The following is a 26110-nucleotide window of genomic DNA, read 5'->3' on the forward strand; positions in this document are numbered from 1 at the left end:
ATAATCCAACATCAATACCCCCACTAGTGAACCTCAAGTCAGTTTGACATTTTTTGGCCACATGGTCATTTCAATTCACTGTTGATATTTCTAGTGGAATGTCACAACGAAATTATTTCAGTGGGGTCCCCACAGAGGTCCTTACAGCAATGTTGAGACCCTTGAGCAGCTAAATCCAGTTCCTCAGCCGTGAGGGTATAGCCATTGTGAAGGCGTATTTCTATGGATTAGGACACATTCCACATGTGATTAGATCTATTAATTGTACCCATATTGGCTTAGCAATGCCACACAACAGGGAGCAAGTCTACCGGAATAGGAAGCATTACCATTCTGTCAATGTGAAAGTTGTCTGTCTAGCAGATTTGTACAACGCAAACATCTATACCCAGCTCCCAGGATCTGCCAATGATGCCTACGTAATGTGGAACACCACCATACCCAAGCAGATATCACAACTACTACCGGAGATGGCCTGGCTTGGAGGTAAGTGTGATCTTTCCTAACTTTGTAAAGGAAATGTCAGGTAGTATAAGCTGAAACTGTGTAACTAAATGTTACCCTTCTGTCTGTCTTCCATCTAGCAGACTCAGCATATCCCAACCAGCCATGGTGTTGGCACTGCTGAGGAGTCCTATAAGTTCAGGGGAAGTTTGCTTCAATAAGGACCATGGAAGAACATGGCAGCCAGTGGAGCGGGCTTTTGGCCTCCTGAAAGCCAGATTTTGATGTCTGGACTAGACTGGGGGAGCCCTCCTCTACTCATCCGGGAAGGTATGTAAGATCACAGTGGCCTGCTGCATACTCTACAACATTTTCCTGGGATGGAACATACCTTGCATCGCAGAGGATGCAAGCCATGAAGACCCACCAGGTGGGGACCCTGGAATACCTCATGATTATGATGATAGTGGGGAAGGGGACGGAACTGACTTGCATCAGGATCTCATCCAGAACTACTTCTCCTGTAAGTGTGATATAAGATGTGATGACTTTGACTATTCTTGCAACTCTTGTAGTGATGTTGTGAGGAGGATGATAATGCTACATACTAGGAATATATGGCTCAGACAATATCTGGGGAAAGGTGGTTGTTGTGTAAGTGTAGCTTAGTTCAGCTCTAAATTTTATTTTGGACAGGGTTCGCTAGAATTTGACAATGTGATGTGTGTCATATGTCTGTTTCCTTAGCTTATCTAAATATGTTGGTCTGTTTTAGGTCCCTTCACTGTACCATCTTCATTTGGACATTTCAGAGTTGTGACATTAGCCAGTGTAGGATTCTGTTCAGATATACAAAGTGGACATGTATTTGTCCTGGGAATGTCTATCTCAGAGTTTGGGTGTACACAGCCGGTACCAAGACAACTTGCACAGCGATATGGTAGAAGTTACCTGGCTTCCATTGGACTTGTTCCTTGTGGTGTGTTGGTCCTAATGGTATATGTAAGCCATCATGTGATTCAACACGATGTTATGGTGTGCCCAATTCATGCTATCCTGCCTTCACCTTGGCTAATTCCTCATCATCTATGAACTGTATGTAGCTGTTGTGTGTCTCCTCATTGTAGGCCAAAGTGCTTGTAGCACGTCACTGACATTTATTTGTGACATTTCAATGGATGCAAGCAACACTGGAATGAATTGAAACTGTGGTCAGAAACTGTTGTACTGATGTGTCTCGTTTAACTTTATTTGATGTAGGATTCCTTGTGTGAGTTAGGCAATATGGCTCCATCAGATGATGTAGATCTAAGTGATTTTTACCTATTGTGTGGGATATTGTCAGGTGTATCTCCTCCTTCCCTGTTGTGAAAGTCTGCAAGTTTTGATGTGATCACTGACCCGGAATAACTGAGTCAGTTCTTATTTGTTATGTTTCTGAAATCATATCAGACTATAAATTGAACAATGGAATACAGATGTTCTCAGCCCAGACACTTGAATTTATTTGCTGTCATGACATGATAATGATTCTGAGTTGAACATTGTTTGCATACAACATATCCATGCTACAAGAAGTCCTAGTTTTAACATTGCAAAGTTCACCTGGTAGTACATTCTCATTGTTACCTATGAGAATTAAGACAGGAGACATTGCTTTGGTTATGTATGTTTTAATGAAGTGACCAAGGCCAAAGAATCAACTGAAAAAATCAATATTTACAAAATAAAGTGAAGTCTTCAGTCATGGTGGATGAAAAAATTGTAGTAGAGTCTAAATGGCAATGAGTCCTAAGCTCAACATACTCCTCACATCTGATTTGGAAAAGTGGGCCGGAATATGCCAACAAAGTAAATGAATAGCACACACAGGAGGGCATCAGAGGCAAGGTTTCTTCTTGACTGTGGTGTGTGTCTTGCCATCCTGAGCTCCTTGATTTTTGTGTGGACGTACCCTCTTTGGAGCCGCCGATACAGGGGGGCTTTCAGGCATGGGCTCCATGGGGAGGGCCTCCCTTCCTGTAGCAGTGGCAGATGTTGATGGCGAGAATGTACTTTGACCACAGGAAGGGATATATGCAGGTGGAAAGCCCTGCAGAGGGTGGTGTTAATGTCCCACAACACCACAACCAGGGAGGCTACTTTGGTGCAGATGCAAGCCACCTTGGTGTGGATGCCCCTTGTGTGTAATATATTTATTTATAGGGGTGCACACCTGTTGTACTCCTACTTAATCTCAAAAAATGAATATGGGGTGCTGCAACATACAAGAGCTGTCAACTCTTGTTACTAGTAATACCTAGTTATAACAAGCATCAAGGCTTGACTTAGTTGCGCACACTTCACCGGGTGTACTAACACCCCAATATATGAACCCATTTTTAACAGTATATAACAGTGTTTATTTCTGTATTTTCAAAAATATTTTTTAACACAAAGACAGTTTTGTAACATTGTACTTTACGTTCCCAATGCATCAATTAATTGATCATACAATCGTTGTCAACTTTCAAATGTATGTACAAAAAACAAAACTAATATTAGTAAACATTTTTGCAATTTCATTTGCTGTTCAATGTTGGCGCCCAATGCATTTCGGAAAGTAAAATACATTTGAAAGTTGACAACGATTGTATGATCAATTAATTGAGACATTGGGAACGTAAAGTACAATGTTAAAAAATTGTCTTTGTGTTAAAAAATATTTTTGAAAATACAGAAATAAACTCAGTTATATACTGTTAAAAATTGGTTCATAGATTGAGGTGTTAGTACACCAGGTGAAGTGTGCGCAACTAAGTCAAGCCTTGATGCTTGTTATAACCAGGCCCCTTATGTGTAAGCCAGCCACTTCAGTGTGGATGTCAACAAACCTCCCAGTATGTGTCCCTATGTAACTCCTTTATCTCCAAAATTTCAGTCGGTACCTGGCCCATGAAACTTTAATAGTCCTGGTAGACGCCCAGTACTTGGTTGAGAGCAACTTCGTTGACAAGGACCTCAGTGAGCTCACACTGTGGGGCCACATTTACACTCCCACTACGTCTCTGCCTATGGCTCTGCACCCTCCTACTGAATACTGCACCCTCCTACTGAATACTGCTTTCTCCATGACTGGGGTGGTGTTCACCATCTAAGAATGCAGGACAGGGGTCACAGGATGGTACCAAATGTGCTGGGTTCACAGGTTGGGGGTACAGTGGTTGGCTGTGATGTTTCCGCAATGGTGGGAGGTGTTGTAGGTGGCAAAGTGTGCCCACTGTTGGCATCTGCCCGGGCTGACCAGATGGGCCAGGAGCGTCAACCACGTCCACCTCATCAGGAGCATTGTCATCACTGAGGGTTTTGTCCTGTAAGGAGAGAAACTCTGTTCGATTTCCAACCTCTGTGCAGGGGGAGTGGTGGAACGACCTTTTGAGAGATAGGGAACATTGTTAATGTTGGAACATTGTTTGTGTCAAGGTAAATGGGGATCTAGAATGGAACAAAATAGATAGAGATTAATATTGTCATCTGTTTGCATGGAGTTGAAGTTGGTTAGTAGACAATTGCAGACATTCATTAGATGTAGTAGATTTCCTCAGCTCGTTAGCTGTGCGGATATGTGGCACTTTGTCTTTAGGGATAGACAGGACATCTCCAAAACTCTGCAACCAACACAATTTGTTCTAATATGTATTTGTCCATTCCAAGGCCTAGTTTTTTCTAATGCAACTGGCAAATAATCCAGCTTGGTTATATATATTTAGCATTGTTCCCCATGTGAGAAGTAAAGAGTCAGGGGTCAACTGGCACTGCTAAACAGCTGAGATTCCTTCTTGGCTGACAATTCTTAGGGGCATACCCAGCAGTGGGCATCGCCACCCTGTTTGTTTTGTTGACTCTAGGGAACCACAAAAATTGTTACTCAAGTTCAAAAACTTTATTGCTGCTAGGGATAGCCATAAAAGCACAATCATATTCAACAAATATCGATACAGATCTGGTTTAAGATAAACAATTGATGATATACAAAGGCATTTGGGCATGATAAAAAATGACAGTCAATGAAATCGTCATTATGGGACTAAATGGTTGTAAAACACAATTGTAAACATATAAATTACAATTCAATTAATTAGGAATTTACAACAGTAAAAACTTTAAAAGGAAGGATAATGGCTGTCTATTTCACTTAAGTCCCAGAGCTTTCCGCCCGGTATCCCTCCTCAGCCCCTAAAGATAGGGACTACAACTATATATCCAAGTAATCAGTTTAGAAGTAAATTGTTACTTGATTCTATTTAGAGCATCGGCATGGCCCGCAGTTTGCCTATGAGAGTGAGTGAGGGGCAGGGAGTTTAGTATGAATAATAATTGACCGGTGGTGCAGCTGGGCCTGGGGTAAGAAGTGTGCATGATGGGTTGGACAGGTGCCTTGCTCTGCTAAACCTGACATGTGCCGTTTACCCTTGCCAGGCTGCATAATGTTAGGAGCCTGGAGGTTTATAGCCACAGCCCCCAAGTCTCCTCAGGAGCGGTGGCAACGTCTGGTCAAGCCAATACTCAAACTGCTCCTTTGCTGTTTACTAGCATAAACAGTAAGGGAGCAGCATAAGTATTAGTTCAGCAAATGCAAGGGTGGGTGGAGTGCCGAGCTAGTGGTCAACTCACAACTCTGCTCACGCCTGGAGCCAAAGGCAGCAAGGAACAATGAGGGATCTTCTCTGTCACCATAAGTCACTCACTTGTAAATATGATTTTTTATGTTCGTTTGAACCAGGGCCTCAGCTCAGATGATGTTTAAGGGCAGGGTTATGTTTAAAGTGCTGCACTCGGATGGCATCCCTCTACGTGAATGTCAGCTGTAGGTTTTTGAGGAAATAGACACTGGTAAATTAAACAGCTACATGCTCTATCAAAAATATCACTTTTTTTGCATTACAATCACTGCCCCTTAAAGAGTTGATGTCTACGATCACGATATTCTGTAGATTTGATTGCCAGGATGAATGTCCCTCATTGGTCTCCGTCACTGCATTGGGAGCCATTGTCAAGGATTTAGAGAGAGCATGTTTAGGAATCAGAGGGGTTGTTTCTGCAATATTTGCTAATGTCCTTTTGCACAATGTTGGTTTAATGTTTCCAGTGCAGCACAAAAAACCAATACTGACACAACTGATGATGAGGATTTAAATGTGTGAGTTGCTGCCTCACCATTCTCAACCTGGAGTGGCTACTGATGACGTAATACCATGCTGTCCTCTGTTCTGAGCTTCGAAACGTAAAATGTGACATATTTTCCCTGCACAAATTCTTCCAGAAATGTGTGAGAACAAAGTTATTTTTTTAAACACACAGGGGCATATTCTCAAGGAGCTATCAGCAAGTTATCGACACTTTATCGCAGCCAAAGTGGCGATAAAATTATTGCCCCATTCACAAGCTTGTGCTAACAGCCCATAGCACCAGTTTACCTGTGATAGGAGCCGCAAAAAACATCGCCACAGATGAGCCCGGCAACTGTCGCTAATGAGATGCAGAGTAGGCTTTCCCGTGCCAAAAGCTGCAACAACACCACTCCATAACATTCTCAATGACCAGCCAGATCGGCAATAAGATCCCGCTCAGCTCCGGTGCCACTACCTCTGTCAGCCACAAATCTCCTCCACATGCCATTTCAACATCGTGTGTTAGAGAACCAGGAGGAGATCGCTGGATAGCAATTGACCCATGCTGACCGCTGCCTCTGGCCTACACTGATGTCAACTAGGTCACACATTTGGAACTGAGTTTCGATTTCGTCATGGCAGTATGCATGTCACAGTGGGCAAGGAGAGGAGTAAGAGGAAGACGCGCTTCAGTCCGGAGGAGAAAAGGGTCTCCATTACGGAGGTGATGGGACACTACCAACAACTGCACTGGGGCAACTAACTCTGTGCGTCGCAGGCCTACGACACGTGGCTAGAGGCCACTGCTGACCGCTGCCTCCGGCACACACTACGGTGGAGTAGGTCACACAATTGGAACTGAGTCCTGCTCCCTTAATGGCAGAGTTCATGTCATTGTACAGGCCTCATCGCAGACTGCATCCCCTCTCAGCTCTGGTGCCACTAAGTATGGGCCCCAAAATTCATGGGCACTCTCTGGTTGAACTTTGGTGGCATCTGAGTCCATGGGCTGGGGGTTTTCTCCGTCATCATGTAGCTGATACTGACATGGTGGTAACGAGGAGTCTGTAGCATTCAACTTCGCCATTTGCTTGTTTCTGCTTGCCTCTGCCCTCTGCATCATGCCTTCCACTGTCCCCCTCAACCCTCTGCGACAATCTCCTTGGCCATCGATGAGGACCCGCTCGCTCAGCTCATGTGGTCCTATCTCAGTGCTACACAAGTCAATTTCCCATGGCGGTGTGCCTGTGGCGGATTTAGTGCATCTGGGGCCACTAACTCCTTGCAGCTCAAGTCATGGACCCTTGCTGTTTGAACATTGTACTGCTCATTGTCTGATCACTGTTGTGGTTTTTGCCAGCACCAACCAACCCCTGAGGGGCGGCTTACACTACCCAACACCCATCCTGCACAGGCGTCACTGGACATGTGACCCTGGCAATAAAAGGGACCGGGTGCACGTGCCCATAGCCAGTTCCACAAACTCACTCATTGTGTCCATGTGGTCAGTGTGTATGCACGAGGGCCCCAGGCCATACCACATTAAATTGTACTGTGTACAGCGGGCACAACCATGTCACCGCAGGCAGTGGGGTAGACCTGGGCGATGTAGCTGTGTCGTACCTCCCTGTGAGTGTCAGCGGAGTGGACAGGCATACAGCAGTATAGCATAGCGGTGTGGCTCTTCCACGCGTGAATCTGGGTGTGGATAAGTTTAGGCCTTGCCTAGGAAGTGACTAATGCGTTTGTCTCTCTTGTAGTGTCTGCGTCACCCGTTCTGTAACGAACGATGTTGCTATGTAGCATGCCCCCGGAGTGCAGGCTCGGCCTAAGGGGTACATGAGTGAGGGCATGACCGCTCGGGTCAGGGATCACAAATACCAACTGTTGTGTTTGTCGCCATTAGCGTAGCATGCGCCAAATGTCAACCCTCAACCGCATGGCGAGTTCAGCCAGGCAGGTGCTCTACATCTGTGTCAGCCCTGTCCTTACAATGGGACTACACACACGTGGCCAGCCACCTTCAGCACACATCATTACTGTGTTGTAGTCAGGCTTGTGGACATGCACACACGTTCTTGAAAATATCCCCGAAAGTCTGTAACCGCCGATTCGGTGCAAGTTTCCATTTCCATCAAAATCGGGACTACCAGCCCCCATAGCCTCGTGTTTTTATTCTCAGAGTAGTGTGTTTAGGCTTCCACCTCACATTTTAGCTGTGACTTTAGAACCAATCTTGCAGACCAATTCCACAGTCATAACAAAAAATTGCTTTGATATTAACCTTTGACCTGTTCTGAAAACAGGTGCCTTTCTTTCAGTTTTGCTCGGTGAACATTGAAGTGCTTCCCTGCAGCAGGAAATGTGTCTAGGTTACCTATATGTTTTCAATGGCCAGGCATGTTAGAAGCTGCTCGCCAAACTGTTTTAAAGACACAAATGTGACGCAGAGCAACATTTTAGATTGTAATTATAATTTTATCTATACAGCACTTACTATCTCTAAAGGGCCATCGAATTGCTTTACTGCCTTAGATGATGTGTGCGAATTAGATTTGTGGGGCAGATTGGGTCTGCTGTGTGTTCCTTCTGCAGAGTCGGACTTACCTAAAGCTAAGAGGAATCTGGCTGGCAGTGCCCTTTTTGGTCCGACAGGTCAGTGTGTGGGCCTTTTTTGTGGCTGTATGTTGGTCTATTTTGTGTTCAGGTGCTGTCTGGGTTTACTATTGTTTTACCTGATCATATACCGCAAACATTCACTACAGCTAAAGCACAAATTCATGCAGTCTACCGTAACATAAGATAACTATGCACCATTCACCTTTACAAGTTAAAATGTGTCCCGATTTGCAAATGTCATCAAGTGGGCAGGTTTTTAGCTAGCCTGGGTCCGCTTTTATTTTGGTGCCCGTGCTAGAGAATATTTTATGTTCCAGACAGTCTGAGGCTGACCCTGAGGTTCTGCATGTGTTTCTGAAAATAACCCTTGGTTGCCAGAATGCGAAGTGTTTACTGAAGTGAAACTGCCTAATAATGGTAATAACATTGTACAAGATCGCACAAGCCGCTGCAGTGCTGACAACTGAGGGCTGCACTGCACAGCTGGATACAGTAATGATTGCATTGGTGGTTAGACATATAGGAGAGGTGTGTAGAGTCAAAAGCTTTCTCTGTAACTGTCCAACATCACCAACCATTTTATGCTACTGTGAGCTGTAATAAGCAGGGCTCAGTGGGTAATGACATACGCACGGTAAAGCTATGTTTTAAATGCTATATCCTCTATAGCAAGCCACTTTCCAGGATCGAAGGCGGCTCTTTCGAAAGAAAAGCAGCCCTGATCTGAACGAGTCTAAATAAAACAGGAACTGACAACTGAATTGTTATAAAATGAGCATTCAAATCTAGGATGTCGCATTTGTGTATTTTGTTGTGTATCATTTTTCTCTTGTACAGTGCATACTTTGAACTGAGTCACCTTCAGGCATTTAGAACAAGCCACTAGTGAGAGCTGTAGAGGCTGAAGACAGCGTAAATTTCTCACAGTGCCAGTCAGTGGGTGGTGTTCAGAATACTTGGTCATCCAATTCTTGGCCTCTCTGCTGAATAAACAGAGCAATGGTTACTTATTCGAGTTGCAATTGTGATTCTGTGCAACTGTGTGTGAATGAGGTACACAGATCCCAAAATATTGAAAAGGCAAAAGTAAATGAAAATACAGTGCTTACTGGTGAGTTGGAGAGTTGTGTGTTTGGGAGTTGTGAAGTTCTCCGGTTATATTGGATATGCAGCTACCGATGTCATTATCATATGAAATCTCTTTATTGATGCCATAACTACACTTTCACAATTGCTTCATTAACCTACTTGTCTTCTCAAGTTTGTTTAAAAATGCACCATTTGCCCACTCTTTTTTCAAAATCTATCAGGAGGAGAACCACCCCAGACCCTCCTTATGTAAATTGGCCTCGCTCACTTGCCACAGGGCACTCATCACGCACGGTTACACCCACCAATTCCAAATGTCACCAGCGACCACTGGGTACACCATTGTTATGGTGTCACTGATACCATCATTAGTATGAGTTAATGGGTTCAGGACACCTTCAGGCAAAGTATTCAGAAGTATATATGAGTGGAGCATTGGCTGTACATTGCACAGTCCTTGATGAGTGAACATCAGTAGTGGCAAGGCAGACAAGTGAAAAAGGGCAAAAGGAGCGTATCAGCTTGGTTAGAATTGAAGTGACAGGGCCTCATGGTAGTTGCAGTACCTTCTATCTCTCTTTATCAACACTTAAGTATTGGTAACCTCCATAATAAGTGAACTTCAGTAGTGACATGGCAGACAAGTGAGAAGGGCAAAGAAAGTGTATCAGTTTGGTTAGAGTTGGAATTACAGGCACTCATGGTAGTTGTAGTCAGTTCAAGGTCACTTTACCAATACTTGAGTATTGGTAACCTGTATGAGAAGTGAACTTCTGTAGTGACATGGCAGACTAGTGAGAAGGGCAAAAGGAGTGTATTAGCTTGGTTAGAGTTCAGGTAACAGGGCCTCATGGTAGTTGTAGTCAGTTCAAGGTCACTTTACCAACACTTGAGTATTGGTAACCTGCATAAGTTAGCTTCAGTTGTGACATAGCAGACAAGTGAGAAAAGCAAAAGGAATGTATCCACTTGGTTAGAGTTGGAGTGACAAGGCATCATGGTAGTTGCAGTAACTTCTATCTCACTTTACTATCACTTACATTTTGGTAACCTGCAATATAAGTGAACTTCAGAAGTGACATGGCAGACAAGTGAGAAGAACAAAACGAGCATATCAGCTTGGTTAGAGTAGGAATGACAGGGCCTCATGGTAGTTGTAGCCAGTTCAATGTCACTTTAACAATACTTGAGTATTGGTAACCTGCATGATAAGTGAATATCGGTAGTAACATGGCAGACAAGTTAGCAGGGCAAAAGGAGTGTATAAGCTTGGTTAGAGTTGGAGTGACAACGCCTCATGGTAGTTGTAGTCAGTTCAAGGTCACTTTACCAACACATGAGTATTGGTAACCTGCATGATAAGTGAATTTCAGTTGTGACATAGCAGACAAAGCAGACAAGAAGAGCAAGAGAAGTGTGCCAACTTTGTAAGAGTTGGAGTGTCAAGGCATCATGGTAGTTGCAGTCCCTTCAATCTCATTTTAGCTACACTTGACAAACAATCTGTATACCATAGCTGTTGGCAACATGCATTTGGGATCAACCATTAATTTATATTTCTGCACATTTTATAGGTACTGGATAGATATTTTGATGGCAACACAGTTATGAACAGCATTGTAACATGTGGCATGTTATGGATTTTGATACAGCTGCTGTTCTATGCAACAAATTCACATTGCTAAAGACAAATCTCAGACACTTTGAGTATTGCATGTTAGGAAAATAGATAGAGCGCAGAATAGGAAAAGCAGATTTAAGAGCAAAGAGGACGCTGAGATATTGAGGCAGTTAGTGAAGTTTAACTTACCAGAGTCCACTTCCCCCTCAATTCCTGACAAGCCCTCAGTATGCAGGTTGGCCAAGACCTCATCCCAGGATAAGACTTGTAGTGGTGCGCTGGGAGGGCCTCGACCAGTCCTTTAAGCCTGCAGTTGGTGGTTGTTGAACTTGGCCCGTACCTTCAGCCTGAAGCCCTTTCATCTCTTCCTAATGTCTCCCTGTATGTGCAGGGTATTACCAACAGCATTCACTTAGTTGGTTACCTTTCTCATGTTTCTTTTTTTCTAATGAGAAAAGTTTGCTGGACGTGGGACCCAAAAATGTGTGGCTCTATCTAAAATTTCATCCATCATGACAGTCAACTCTTACTCAGTGAAGCTTTTTGTTTTAGCAGGCAAGGGGAACAATTAAAACATATGAGGGAGTATGTGAATGTAGAACAAACAAGTGATAGAGGTAAAAAGGTGCCCAAAAAATAATACAGGTGGTGGGAAGTGCTAAATGGGATGATGAAAATGTGTGGCAGAGAAAATGGCTGACTTGTTGTCTTGCTGTGCTGTAGCTGTGGAGCAAAGGATGCTAGTCAGGGATGGGATGTTTTATAGTGTTCTTTGCAGGCATATCCACTTGCCAAACATTATCAAGTATGCGGGTTTTAATCCAACCAATGGTCACTATTTATTTGGCGCGTATCGCGGCGGGCAACCGCTATTGGGTAACCGCCTTTTGTTGAGCAACAATGCGAGGTGGCAGGTACAACTGTGTAGTCATAAAAAGTTTGGTGGATAGACCGCAGTACTTGTGGCATCGTAGGACACACACCGCTCATAAAGGACTGCTGCGATCATGCCAAACAGCCCACCTTGGCTACAGTGGTCGTTTCAGACAGCACAACTCGTAATATGGCAGGTGGTAGCTCTCCGGCACAGCCGGGGGCATGGACTACGTGGATGTGGTTCTCTGTGGTTGGCCTGCCAAACTCGTAATCAGACCTTTAATGGTTAAAATGCATATTTAATTTAAATGTTGTCTATTACTTCCTAAAATAACCCAAAAAATACCAAAAATAACCCAACAAAATAAGACTGCTCACCTACATCCCCAGTAACATCCTGTTCCTAAATGTTTTTTAAGAAATTCTTTTTTATTTATTTTTTATTAAAACTATATTATAGATATTTTGAATACTCAAGTTAAATCTAAGTATTAATTATATATTTTATTAATATTTAGAATGAATACTTGAGTACTACAATATTCAATTTTTTAACATATAGCCCCAATGATAATACATTCCCCACTCTTATCCCCCATAACTCTTAAACCCTGCACCTAAAAAAGTTTTATTCCTCCGAACTCAGCAGAGTTACATAAAAACTCTGTTCGATTTTGTGGAGTTCCACGAAAGTAGGAAATCAATACGCTTTGCTGCTTGTGCTGATTTTTAGCACTGCAAGCTTGCCCTGCATTGCAAAATCAGTGCGAACAGCACCATGTGGCGTGCCAATGGGTGCTGCTTCTTTGCTGTTACTAGAGTGCATTTTCTACTCCAGTGGCAGTTTTCTCACTCAGAAAAGCTGTAACTTCCGCCGACAGTCTACATTGAGAAAATCTCCTTGAGTGCGCACTTTAACTCCCAAAAATCATGCTAGGGGACACAAAGTTATTGCCAAGCTGTACTAATCAGCATATTTCACTAAAAAAATCTATAGTTTTATGATTATTAATTAATACTCCAGTACAAAACATCCCAAAAATAGTCAAACACCATTTTAAGCATATATTCAAACACCATACTTAAGCACCGTTTTTGGCCCAATGGCATGTTACAAAAAACCCTTTGTTGCAATATAGGCCCAAATTATGCAGTTACAATTTATGTATTCTTGCTCACAATTTCAATACATAAAAATATGTATAATTTCAATATATACATATATATTAGTATATATGTGTCTTTATATATATATATATTCACTGAAAAAACCATAGGTTATAGACCATATATAGTTAGGAATTAGCATTTACAAAACCTTATTTTACTCACACAAAACCATTGAAATTCGCATATATAGTTAGTTGCACTAACTATATATCGCGCACCCGCATCCACTGCTGATGATGTCACATATTACATCATTCATGACATGGTCAGTGACATCACTGATGACATCACTGATGACAACATCCAGTGACTGTATTTTTGTGTAAAGTTAAAATATGTCTTACATATTGAAGAATGAGTGGATGTATAAGTATTTAGTAGGTGCATGACTGACTGTATGAGAGAGTGATTAAATGTGTCTCACTGAGAGCATGGGTTAGTGACTAAACTGTCTTAATTTGTGCATCATTATAACTGTTGTTCTGTAAACTGCTGCATGTGTTGATCAGTAGCTATATGATTAACTATATGGGTTATTGATTGGTTGCCCAAGTATTTGTATGGGAGAGTGAGTGTGTGTGTGGGTGGCTGGGAGGTGTGTGACTCTGTGCATAGATGTGTGAACAGTTGATTCACTAGATGTATGGGTTCAAAACTGCATGTGGAAACATCTGTATGGGTGGTTGACTGTGTGCATGAGTGTATTGGTGAGTGACTGGATATCTCAGTGCTACATGTCAAAGTAAGTACATATGTAAAACACAGTACATGTGAGAGTTGACATATATAAATTACTGTGTATAAGAGCCAGTGAATGTGTGAGTGGCTGCATGGATCATTGAAAACTTGTATCAGTGATTGTATAAGAGAGTAAATATGTGTTAGAATATGTTTGAATAAGTAAGGTGTGTATAACTGTATAGTTGAGGAAATGGAGGTGTGATTGGTTCTTTGCATGACTGACTAGGTGTATGAGTAACTCCATGGATGAGTGACAATCTGTGAGTGTCTGTTTACACTGAGTGTATCTAAGGTTATATTAGAGTCTGAAGAGGTTCATCGTATTATTACATGAATGATGTCATCAGTGATGTTATCAGTGATGTCATTTGAGTTGTCAACAGTGATGTCATCAATGATGTCACTGACCATGTCATGAATGATGTAATATGTGACATCATCAGCAGTGGATTGCGGGTGCGTGATATATAGTTAGTGCAACTAACTATATATGTGAATTTCAATGGTTTTGTGTGAGTAAAATAAGGTTTTGTAAATGCTAATTCCTAACTATATATGGTCTGTAACCTATGGTTTTTTCAGTGAATTTTCAAGGTTTTGTAAATGCTAATTCCTAACTATATATGGTCTATAACCTATGTTTTTTTCAGTGAATTTCAATGTTTTTTTAATAGCAAATATCAAAAGCTGTATAATGTATTCTACTTTTAAAGGAAAAATATATTTTATATGTTTTTAATATAATTTTTTGATGCATCTGCCAAACCCTGACCTCTTAATAGTGCACTGTGGTGGAAATGATTTTGGGACTATGACTGGGGTTGGTCTGGAAATGCTTTTAAAGGACACCTTTCATCAATTGATGACACTTTTTCCCCAAACTGCCTTAGTATATACCAATGTATGCCAAAGAAAGAAATGGAACTGTTCCAACCAATTTTGTCCACAATTTGAGAAAGCACGGAAACATGTGAATAAATCTGTTTCTGCTTACATGAGAGACTATAGAATGGGTTCAATATACTACAATAACTTGCGTTACAACATGCAAGACATCTACAGAGGAGATGGTGTGCACTTCTCAGATGAGGGGAATAGAATATTCCTCCTGAATTTTAAAGTGTGCATTGAAACCTACTTGTAGGTACCTAAATCAGCCACAGAACCCAATAGCTCTTTTCTGAGCTACCCTACCTCTGATCATTCAAAACGTTTATCTTTTTCTAACTTTTTTCACTATTTTTCACCAAAGTACGCTCCCCGGTTCGCTTACCGGTGCGCGTACCGGGCGCTCCCCGCGCGATTTTAATTTTGTTTTTTTTTTGCCTATATGAGCGTCCTAAGCCCCCCTCAGAAAACCTAGAGGGCCAGAAAGTGTCTACCGTGCCCCCTTCTACCCATTCTGAACATTGTTTCCCCTCCATCTTATGTCTCAATTCTACCGACACACAAAATGGAGGACTCCCGTAACGCTGCCGGTACGCGTACCGGGGCGCGCACCGGTGAGCGCTCGCTAAAAAAAGGTGGGAAAGTAATTTACAGAAAAACCACTGGAGACACTTTCATCAAATTTAGAATAGGCCCTACTACATAGCAGTCCATACCATTTACCCAAATTTAATGGAATTCCATTGAGAAAATTATGCTGTAGGCCTGACTAAATATCTTGAGGTAAATTACATGACAGAAACACATATGAAGTGTTAGAATTGACAACCAATTAAAATGTTACTTTCATTTTCTACTATTATTTCAAGACATTTGATTGGTTATGTACCTGAATATATATAAAGAAAGAGAGAGAAACACAGCCATTTTGACTACTACTTCCTGAAGTACATTTCAAGAGCATTTTCACTGTCAACTTTAACTTCTTTTTCAAAGGTAAGATATAATTTAAAAAATTTGAAAGGAGAACTATGTTATGCACTTTAAATTAAAAAAGGAAAACGTTTTCAGATAGTTACATATTGTCCCTCTATAAGAGTTAGTCATTGAGAAAGACTTAATTATTTAAATTATTGTTTGAGTTAGGCTTCTGTGGTATAATTATGAATATACTTAGGCTTCATCACTGGCACTTTTTAATAGTTCTACTTCCTGCCTGAAACCATGCACTGCCCAAAGATTACTTCACTGTTAAAAACTCACAAGCACCTTTCTTAACTTAAACCCAACAGTGCCCTATCTCCACTGATATTTTTTTAATGCAATTTACAGCAAGAAAATGGAAGCACAGCAAAAAGAAAATACAATTTCATTGGAAATTAATATTGAAAGCAATCCAAACCAAGAAAAAGAAGAACTAGACTTTATGGATGAATCAGAAGACCAAGAACTATTAAAATGTGCTGAAGAATGTGAATGTGATTCTTGGAATGAAAAGGAGGACATTCCTGATGATTTAATGTTAGAAATTCTCTTAGATTTTGAAAAATCAGAACAATACATTTAAATTTTAAAAGTTAAAATTGTTTGAGACATTATTCTTTTTAATATGAAAATTTTGAAATAGTACCCAAAAAGATAAAATATAAACTGAGACTTAAAATATACTGTGCAACTTTTTTGTGTTACATAGTAAGTTTGCTCATAGTTACTTCCTTTCTCCCACTATATTATCTCCAATGTGTATTTAACATCTCTTTATCATCTCCTGCCTTCATGTTCTTTCTGCTTTCCTCACAGACTATGCTATGAATTCCATATACCACAATAACTTCTGAAACAACATGCAAGATATCTACAAAGGAAACGGTGTATATTTATTTTTAGACTCTGCATTGGTACCTACATGTTGGTACTTAAATAAAAAGATTAAAAAAAAATACAACAAAAAGAACAATCACTAAACATACAATATTTGAACATTCTTTCATTCTTTTTTCCAAATATTACGCTCCCCAGACCGCTTCCCGGTGCGCGTACCGGGCGCCTCCCCCGCAAAAAAACGATAATAAAATGTATTTATTTTTGCCCTGCGGGGCCCTTTTAAAGCCCCCTCATCAAACCTAGGGGGTCAAGGAGGATGTACTCTGCCCCCTTATGCTCATTTCCCCCTTTGTTTTTGCCACCTCTTGTGTCTCGATCCTACCGAGACACAAGATGGCGGCCACTCCGGACTGTTTAGAATGTTGACAGTCACCGGGGAGCCAATCCGCTTCTCCTCGCGAAGTTCCGTTACGCGTCAGATACGCGAACTGGGGCGCTAACCGGAGCGCTGTTACAGATATATCTGTTTTTTAAAACGTTAATTTCTCAAAATCCACTGGAGCACATATATTGAGACATAGCAAAGGCACGTCGGGCAAACCATATCTACAATTTTGCCAAGTTTCGTGTAAATCCATTCAGCCGTTCGAGCTAAAGGTGATTCCAACCGCCCTATGGAAAAATGAATGGGAAAAACGCGTTTTGGCACCCCCCTTTTTTCTCGGCCCCCCCTTGACGAAACCCCCCCAGGGGCTGCTCAGAAACAAAATGTGCCATTTTCCTGAAAATTTCAGCCAATTCGGTCCACAAACGCCAAAGTTATTCGACATAGAATTTTCAGAAATCCCATAGGAAAAAAATCCTAACCATATATACCTACTGGCGACCGCCAGTAGGTAATATATATATATGTATATATGTATGTGTATATATATATATATATATAAATATATATATATATATATATATATACATACACATATATATATATATATATATATATATATATATATATATATATATATATATATATATATATATGTATATATTCACTGAAAAAAACATAGGTTTCACACCAGTTATAGTTAGGAATTAGCATTTAAAAAACCTATTAAATTCACTGAAAAAACCATAGGTTTCACACCAGGAAATTTTACTGACATAAAACCATTGAAATTCCCACGTTATAATTAGTTGGACTCACCATAACTTGCGCGCCTGCAATGCACTGCTGATGATGTCACATATTACATCACTCATGACATGGTCAGTGACATCCCTCATGACATCACTGATGACACCATCCAGTGAATGTGTGTCTTTCTGAAAAAATAAATATGTTTTATATATGTATTTGTAAAGGTGGATGGAAGAATAAATGTTTAAATAAGTGTCTAAATGGATGTTCTTTTAAAAAAAAATTGATTGGTTAACTGGCTTATTAAGTGTATCTTAGGGAATACATATATTAGCGAGTAATGTTTAAATATTTAAATGTTTGTATCAGTGTTTCACTTTGTGTATAAGTGGCTGTAAGGAGATGTTATCCTGGGTGGTCGTAACCTGCTCCGGCGTCGCTCTGACCATCGGATTATAATGAGGATTAAACTCTGCCGATTGAAAGCAATTTGCATTTGGCTAGAGCTGACGCTGTGGAGAGTTTGCCACGATCGACATTGAAGAAAAGAATAATGCCGGATGTGCAGTAAGAGGCATTGTGGACCTTGAAGTCGGAATAAAGTGTTTAAGACTGTAAAAGGGAGTTAAGGTAAACCAACGATATGGAAAGTGAACAGTTGTATTTAACAAGATGAAAGATTGACTTTGGGCACTTTTTTACCTTAACCCGAACAAAACTGCAATTAACGCACTAACTGACTGCCTCTTTAAAATGTATGGACTGTTGTCCTTCTTCAATGTCCCAGCTACGTTTTAAATGTCTAACGAACCCGCCCTTGATACTATGCATATGAGGAAGAGGTAACTGACCTCGAAACGCGTCATGCCATCCTGCTTGTTGTAACCACCTTGCCTGGAAATAAAAGATCCGAAATCATGCTGTTGTGGTCGGCTTTTACGCTGCTAAGGGCTGCGCGTAATTCCTGGTGGATATATAAATATATATATATATATATATATATACATACACATATATATATATATATATATATATATATATATATATATATATATATATATATATATATATATATATATATATATATATATATATATATATATATATATGTATATATTCACTGAAAAAAACATAGGTTTCACACCAGTTATAGTTAGGAATTAGCATTTAAAAAACCTATTAAATTCACTGAAAAAACCATAGGTTTCACACCAGGAAATTTTACTGACATAAAACCATTGAAATTCCCACGTTATAATTAGTTGGACTCACCATAACTTGCGCGCCTGCAATGCACTGCTGATGATGTCACATATTACATCACTCATGACATGGTCAGTGACATCCCTCATGACATCACTGATGACACCATCCAGTGAATGTGTGTCTTTCTGAAAAAATAAATATGTTTTATATATGTATTTGTAAAGGTGGATGGAAGAATAAATGTTTAAATAAGTGTCTAAATGGATGTTCTTTTAAAAAAAAATTGATTGGTTAACTGGCTTATTAAGTGTATCTTAGGGAATACATATATTAGCGAGTAATGTTTAAATATTTAAATGTTTGTATCAGTGTTTCACTTTGTGTATAAGTGGCTGCATGGGTTGGTGAGTAGCTACATGTGTGTGTATATGGGTTATTAGATGTTTTTTTAGTATCAGTATGAGTGTCTGTATGGTTTGGTGGGGGTATTACTTAGCACATAGATGCATCAATGACTGACTCACTGTTTGTATGTGTTTTGAAGACAGCTTATGTGCAGGACTGTATGGGTGGATGAGTGTGTATATGTGTGTGTTAGTGAGTTATTGACTGTCTCACTAGTGTCTTTATCAGTAACTACATATGTTTTAATCTAGTATATGTGAGTATTGATGTATATAAGTGAGTAAATGTGAGATTGAGAGATTGTAAGAGTTCCTGTTTAAATAAGTATGTGTTTTTATAAGTGATTGTTTAAGAGAGTAAGTATGTGTAAGTTTCCTTAGAAGTAAGGTGGTAGTGTGTGTATAGCTGTATATGCAAATAAATGGATGTTTAATAGTTTATTTGCATGTGTGAGTATGTGTGTGAGTAACTTTTGGATGACTGTCGGTGTGTAACAGGATGTATAGGTGTATCACTACATATGATGAGTGAGTATATGTATGAGTGACTATATAGAACTATTGGTGAATGAGTGGATGTGTATATAGATGGCGGAATTAGTGAATTGGTTGTTGTAACTGGTATGGGTATCTCCATGTTTTTGAAAATGTTAGTTTCTATTTTTGAATATGTGTTTCAAGGGTTACATTACACTGAAAGGAGGTCTGTCACTCTGTCACAAGGATGGTGTCATCAGTGATGTCATGAGTAATGTCACTGACCATGTCATGAGTGATGTAATATGTGACATCATCAGCAGTGCATTGCAGGCGCGCAAGTTATAGTGAGTCCAACTAACTATAACGTGGGAATTTCAATGGTTTTATGTCAGTAAAATTTCCAGGTAACTATAACTGGTGTGAAACCTATGGTTTTTTCAGTGAATTTAATAGGTTTTTTAAATGCTAATTCCTAATTATAACTGGTGTGAAACCTATGGTTTTTTTCAGTGAATTTCATAGTTTTCTTAAATGCTAATTCCTTTCTTTATCGAGTTTGTAACCTACGATTTTTTTTTAATTTGCTGTTTTGTGTGAGTATTAATTAGTATTATTTTTTTATAATAATATTAAAAAAAAAAATTATAATTTTTTCTTGGGGCGCTCTCGGTCCGCGCACCGGTAAGCTCTCCGGAAAGTGCACCCAGAGCGCTACTTGTGTTCGTGTAAAAAAATATGAATGAAAAGTAAATAATAACGCAAGACATTTAGTACCATACATATAAAAGCAGTTTTTTTGAATAAGGAAATGAAAATAATTTAGCATTTCCGTGCAACTATCAAAACGTCACTTAAGCGCGCTGCGTAAGCGCCCCCGGAAGCGCCTACGTTCGTGCCGCGTATGCGCCCCCGGAAGCACCTACGTTCGCGCTGCGTATGCGCACCTGGAAGCGCTCCGGTGCGCGCAGCGTCAACGCCTCAAGTCCTGTGACCTTAAAATAACACTTTTTATTGGTTGCTAACAGTTTTTTTTACAAACAATGAAATCCCCACCCATTTCCTTCACTTCTTCTTTCACTTTTGTGACTGAAAGACCTGCCATTTTGCTCTTGGATCTTTCTTGGATAATCATTGCTGCCAGACCATCCAGCAGTGAAGATGAGCCTGAATTCATTGAGGAAGAGCCTCCTCAGCCGAAGGTCAAAGAGCATTTCATCTGGAAATTTTTTTCCATACCTGATGACCAGAAGAAGGTCAATGCTCCAAAAGTGGAGTGCAGGATCTGTCACACAGTCCTGTCACCGGGTGACCCCACTAAGAAATATTCTTTTGGGAAGTCCACAATGCTTCGCCATGTGGAGAGGAGCACCCCCAGAATTTTGCCCGGGAAAGTGTCAGGGCTCTGGCACAAGAGGATCCCAGTGATGGGGCCTCTACATCAACAGGAGGAGCAACTACTTCAGTGAGGGGTTGATGGCAAGAGCTGGTTCCAAACATTCAGCCTGCATTCAACAAAGGCGTCCTGAAATGCAGATACTGTGATCAGCTACTTACCTTTGGGGAGCAAAGTGTTCTGCTCATGGTTCGAGCATTGGAGAACCATCGCTGCCGTTCCCAGCCCTAATTTTTTTGTTTTTTTTTGCTCCTGTTGAGCAGTTTCCATTCCCTGTTTTTGTTTTTGTTCTAAAAAAAGAAAAAAGAAGAAAAAAAAAGTTCTTTTCAGAACTACCTCCAATTCTTATCAAAGAGCTATATTCTTAAAAAAATGAAAAAGAGTAAGTGAAGTGGAGTGCATTGATAATGGAAAGGAAAATGAGTAAGAAAGAACAGAAAGGTATGAGAGGAGAGAGGAAGTGAAGTAGGGGGACTGAAAGAAGGTGAGTGTTGGGAAGGAAAGTAAGGAGAAGGAGAGTGAACATGGGGAATGTGGATATTCAAAGAAAATGTTGAAAAGGAACGGGGTGTGGAAGGGTAAGAAAAGATGCATTGCTGGAGTTGCATCATTTTTGTGACACACTCCAGCAATGCATCACTTTTGCGCTTACAGATACGTCTGAAATACTGACATATCTGTAAGTACTTCCGACATAATACGTCATATATTTAATATGACGCATGACTAGAAGACTGAAATCCTCATTTATGAGGCCATGCGTCACTTTAACGCCACCGGTGCGTCACTTTTTGTGACGCACCAGTGCTGTAAAAAATGCACCTTATTAAGTCATATTTACAAAGTGACGCATTTAGGTAGATGCGTCACTTTGTAAGCCCCTGCGCCACATTATACCTACGTCAGGTGTAATGTATGCAAAAGGGACGTATTGACGCAAAAAAGGGTTGTAGAGGTGACGCAGTGAAATCTATGAGATATCACTGCGTCACTTTTATGACGCTTGTGCGTCCAAAGCTTACGCCTGTATCACAGCAGGCGTAAGACTGATGCAGGCCGTTTCAGATGGGTCCTGGCCCCATGGGAAAGGATGCATTGCTGGAGTTGCATCATTTTTGTGACACACTCCAGCAATGCATCACTTTTGCGCTTACAGATACGTCTGAAATACTGACGTATCTGTAAGTACTTTCGACATAATACGTCATATATTTAATATGACGCATGACTAGAAGACTGAAGGACTCATTTATGAGGCCATGCATCACTTTAACGCCACCGGTGCGTCACTTTTTGTGATGCACCAGTGCTGTACAAAATGCACCTTATTCAGTCATATTTACAAAGTAACGCATCTAGGTAGATGCGTCACTTTGTAAGCCCCTGCGCCACATTATACCTACGTCAGGTGTAATGTATGCAAAAGGGACGTATTGACGCAAGAAAGGGTCGTAGAGGTGACACAGTGAAATCTATGAGATATCACTGCGTCACTTTTATGACGCTGTTGCGTCCAAATCTTGCTCCTGTATCACAGCAGGCGTAAGACTGATGCAGGCCCTTTCACATGGGGCCTGGCCCCATGTGAAAGGATGCATTGCTGGAGTTGCATAATTTTTGTGACACACTCCAGCAATGCATCACTTTTGCGCTTACAGATACGTCTGAAATACTGACGTATCTGTAAGTACTTCCGTCATAATATGTCATATATTTATTTTTGACGCATGACTAGAAGACTGAAGGCCTCATTTATGAGGCCATGCATCACTTTAATGCCACCGGTGCGTCACTTTTTGTGACGCACCAGTGCTGTAAAAAATGCACCTTATTCAGTCATATTTGCAAAGTGACGCATCTAGGTAGATGCGTCACTTTGTAAGCCCCTGCGCCACATTATACCTACGTCAGGTGTAATGCATGCAAAAGAGACGTATTGACGCAAGAAAGGGTCGTAGAGGTGACGCAGTGAAATCTATGAGATATCACTGCGTCACTTTTATGATGCTGTTGCGTCCAAATCTTATGCCTGTTTCACAGCAGGCGTAAGACTGATGCAGGCCCTTTCACATGGGGCCTGGCCCCATGTGAAAGGATGCATTGCTGCAGTTGCATAATTTTTGTGACACACTCCAGCAATGCATCACTTTTGCGCTTACAGATACGTCTGAAATACTGACGTATCTGTAAGTACTTGCGACATAATACGTCATATATTTAATATGACGCATGAGTAGAAGAATGAAGGCCTCATTTATTAGGCCATGCGTCACTTTTACGCCACCGGTACGTCACTTTTTGTGACGCATCAGCAGCATAAAACATGCAACTTATTGAGTTATATTTACAAAGTGACGCATCTAGGTAGATGCGTCACTTTGTAAACCCCTGCGCCACATTATACCTACGTCAGGTGTAATGTATGCAAAAGGGGCGTATTGACGCAAGAAAGGGTCGTAGAGATGATGCAGTGAATAAACTGGGTTTTCCCCATGCTACGCTCCCCGGTCCGCTCCCCGGTGCGTGTACCGGGCGCTCCCCCCGCGCAAATCGAAAAAAAAAATATTTGTTTTTCCCCGCGGGGCCCTTTTATGGCCCCCACATCAAACCTAGGGGGTCAGGGGGGTCTACCCTGCCCCCTTATGGTCATTTCCCCCTTTGTTTTTGCCACCTCTTGTGTCTCGATCCTACCGAGACACAAGATGGCAGCCGCTCCGGACTGTTTCGAATGTTTACAGACACCCGAGAGCCAATCAGCTTTCCGTGCGCAAGTCGCGTAGCGCGCCCGGTGCGCTCCCCGGTGCGCGTACTGGGGCGCGCCTATAGATATATATTTTTTTAACCTAAATTACTCAAAATCCACTGGAGCACATATCTTGAGACATAGCAAAGGCACATCAGGCTACCAGTCCCAACAATTTTGCCAAGTTTGGTGGAAATCCATTCAGCCGTTCGGGCTAAAAGTGAGTTCGACCGCCCTGTGGAAATTAACAAGGAGAAAACACATTTTGGGACCCCCCTTTTATCTCGGCCCCCGCTTGACGAATCCCCCCCACATTTTCAGGGAAGGAGCGGAGCGGGCCACCTTTTTTGAGAAATTCGCGAAAATTCGTCCCCCGGTGCCAAAGTTATTCCCAATAGAATGTTACGGATTTCCTATGGAAAGTAGATCCTAACTATAACTATCTACTGGCGACCGCCAGTAGGTAATACATATATATATATATATATATATATATATATATATATATATATATATATATATATATATATATATATATACACGCATGCACACATATATACATACACCCACACACACTTATCTATATATCTATATGTACACACACACACACTAAGGGCTTGATTATGATGTCAGGTGGAAAGTCATCCGACAGCTTGTGATAGGTTTCGGTCCGACTGCCGTTTTACGATACTAGTGGTCAGAGGGAAACCCGCCCCGCTTAAGCCCATCATAGTATCGGAAGGACAGATAATCCCCAAATGGCCATCTGGATTATGATGTTCATTTGCCACAGCCTTTCCATGTTGACTTTTCTGATATGAAAGGCTGTCAGAAAGTGACTTTGGGGGCCACTAGTAGGGCTTCCTTCCCTCTTGATCCTCCGCTATGAGTTCTGGGGAACACCTATGTTGCCTCCCTGAACATTCCTACACCACATGTCTGGCACTGCATGATGACTGTCACACAGTGCTGGTACTGCAACCTGTAGCACAAGCCTAAATAGAAAATATACACTTCCCGACCTCCGTGTAGGCAATAGTATCATAAATTTGGAAGCGGGACTGTCAACTCCTTGTTGGGTGTTCTGTTTCCACTACAATGTCGTCAGACGCTCGTCCAATCGACATCTTAATAAGGGCCAAAGTTACCTGTAACTTACCAATTTAGTGAAACCCTATGTAATGTGCCAGTGATATAGTTAATTCTGATGTTGCGGTCCAGTGCACACTGTGATCACAACGAGTTTGTGTTAAGGTCCCTCTGCAGTTAAAGGATGCTATAGTTGATGAATAGGCCATAGATCTTAAGAGGTTTGGATAATACATTAAAATAAAAAATATGTGTTGCAAAAATATTGTGTAAAGAATGTCATGAGAAATTAATATCATTAATGTTAATATCAGTGTAAAAATTATAGTTTTAGGTGTTGTCTAAAATATTGATTTATTTAATATCGATGTAGTATATATAGTTGGTTATATTATCTGTTTCGAGTGGTAAATGTTTTGTTATATATTTTATTTTTTATGTTATTTATGGTTATTTATATTTTTTATTTTTGAAAATTAATTATTTATTAAAATGTTTACTTTGCAATTTAAACTGTTTTAATGTATGTTTTGTTATGTACAATTGTATTTTGTAGCAGATTGTTGGGTTTATAGGGGATAAGGGTGGAGACATTTGGAAGTCAGATGGTGGGTTTATAGGGGATAAGGTTGGGGTGATTGTTCGAAATTATATATTAATATTTACCCTTATAATAAAAATATTGCTTTATTATAAATAACAAAATTATGTTTTGAATAATTTTAACCAACATTAATAAATACAAAATAAAATTGATAACAAGAAATGTATTGGTAAAACTATAATAATGTATTTAATATTTTTTTTATTAAAAAAATAACTTTTACAATTGTTGCATATTGATATTTTTATATTTAAATATGTTTTTTAATGTAAACATTTAATTTACAACAAATTATATTTTCATATTTGTAAAAATGGAAAATAAATAAATAATTATTTGAAATGTTAAAACAAATTTAAACATAGTTTTATAAAAAAATTATATTTTTGACAAATTATAGTACTATTTTCAGAATATTAGTGTAGAAAATATTGTTACAAACCTTTGGAAACAAATTGAAATTTCTAATCTTTTTTTAATAAGATATTTAACATTTTTATATTTTTCTAAATAGTGTGTTATGGTATAAAATGTAGTACAATTAAAAAATATATATTTGATACTGTGTAGTGTAAAATATTCTTTATGTATTGGTAAAAAGATTATTGTATATAAGGACTTTTATATGGAC

Source organism: Lissotriton vulgaris, chromosome 4_1 (assembly GCF_964263255.1).
Source record: "Lissotriton vulgaris chromosome 4_1, aLisVul1.2, whole genome shotgun sequence".
In the NCBI taxonomy this organism is placed as follows: domain Eukaryota; kingdom Metazoa; phylum Chordata; class Amphibia; order Caudata; family Salamandridae; genus Lissotriton; species Lissotriton vulgaris.